Here is a 544-nt window from a genome sequence, read left to right on the forward strand (position 1 = left end):
GGACGACCCGCAGCTCTTGGTGGAGTCCGTTGGGGTCGGGGTGGCCGGAGTTGGCGCCGGCGACGACTTTGGCGGCCACCGGGGTTCGGCCGAAGACGAACTTGACGCTAGAGGGGTCGGCGAGGCGCGGGGAGTATCTAGCTAGGTGCTACGTGACACGGTGAGCATGATGGACACCGTGGAGTGGTCGGAGGGTGACCGGGAGCACGTCGGCGACGAGCTCCACGGCGGTGGGTGTGGTTGAGCTCCGGGAGGTTGCTACACGGCTCGGGAGCAAGAAAAGGAGGGGGGAAAGATGGCTAAGCTCACAGTGAGTGCGACGAAGCCCTTGGTGCGGCCGGAGATGGACCGGAGCGACGACGGTGTTGAAGGCGATCTCCGGCGACGGCGGTTCGGGCGAGGTCGTTGCGGTGGACTCGGGCGTTGCGAGCGCTCGGGGCTCGGCTTGCTCGATGGAGTGGACAGCGACGGAGCTCCTGGACACGATGAGAGGACGCACGGGCGGCGGGAAGCACGGCTACGACGAAGGCACGGCGATGGTGGC

This window comes from Triticum aestivum, chromosome 1B (assembly GCF_018294505.1).
Source record: "Triticum aestivum cultivar Chinese Spring chromosome 1B, IWGSC CS RefSeq v2.1, whole genome shotgun sequence".
Taxonomy (NCBI): Eukaryota; Viridiplantae; Streptophyta; class Magnoliopsida; order Poales; family Poaceae; genus Triticum; species Triticum aestivum.